The sequence below is a fragment of the Cnephaeus nilssonii genome (genome assembly GCF_951640355.1).
Source record: "Cnephaeus nilssonii genome assembly, chromosome: 3".
Lineage (NCBI taxonomy): Eukaryota > Metazoa > Chordata > Mammalia > Chiroptera > Vespertilionidae > Cnephaeus > Cnephaeus nilssonii.
Window position 1 is genome coordinate 64,290,276 of NC_137074.1, and position 1,026 is coordinate 64,291,301.

The window sequence follows — 1,026 nt, forward strand, 5'->3', positions numbered from 1 at the left end:
AGAGTTCCAGCCAACAGACTGAGAGTAAAGGAGAACACTATTTTTAAAATTGACCCAAGAGTTCACAAAAAGCATATGGAAACATTTAATGGGCAGCGGAGAGAGGGAGGGTAGTGTTGTAATAAGAATACCGTGCAAGTATTCCCACACCACTCTTGGTGGTCTGCAAAGTGATTTCACATGTTTTTTTTATGTCAACACCAGCACAGTGAGGTAAGTAGGACTGTGTACCTCAGAGGCATTGGAGGTTTGTCAGAGTGGTGGGCCATATGTTGGGGCCTGGATTGGAGCAGGACCATTTGAGAGCATCGTGTTGTTCACCACCTACCCAGCCTCCACACTGGACGAGGCCTATCTGCAGTTCAGTGAAGTCAAGACAGAAGAGCCAATTAACTCTTAAGTTGTGTTTTAGGAAGCTTTCTGTCTAAATTAGATAAACTTGAAAGTGTAGCTCTTCAGAATGACTTATTCCTATGTTGGCCAATATTTGCCAGGCCTAAAATCAAGGCATGAGCGTGTTTACTGAACAGAATACTGGAAATGGAGAGCTGAGCTACGTGATCGCTGTGTTTAGTTCCCAAAGGTTGTAAAGAACCCCATGTCTCCAAAGATCTTCCCTCTCTCTTAGTTCGTGTATTTTTTGATAACGTTAATGGGAAACACATATAAATCCCCTAATGATGACACTGAAAAGGACCCCCTTAAAGTAGCCCTTCCTTTTCTCCACAGGATGGCCTTGGAAGACTTTTAGTGGGGAATGTCTTGTAGCTTTCCAAGAAAGCCATTTCTGACACAGGGAAACAGGAAACTCTAGACTTCCCTGGCATCACCTTAAAGCAAGGTTTCTCAGCACACAGGAGGCCAGGAAGGACTGGATCTTTCCAATCAAGAGGGGTCCATTAATGAATCAGACTATATTTTTAATTTTTTTGTTTTTGTTTTTTGTTGTCTTGTTTTTCTGTCTCTTTCTCCCTCCCTCGCTCTGTCTCGCTCTGTCCTGCCTGCTGTCTCTTCCCACCTCAACAG

At 43.6% G+C, this 1,026-nt stretch overlaps 1 protein-coding gene across 28 annotated transcripts in view; it reads left to right on the forward strand.

Moving 5' to 3' along the window:
- Positions 1-1,026, forward strand: part of ZBTB20 (zinc finger and BTB domain containing 20) — an 899,572-nt gene that overhangs the window by 874,329 nt on the left and 24,217 nt on the right. The window lies entirely within an intron of this gene.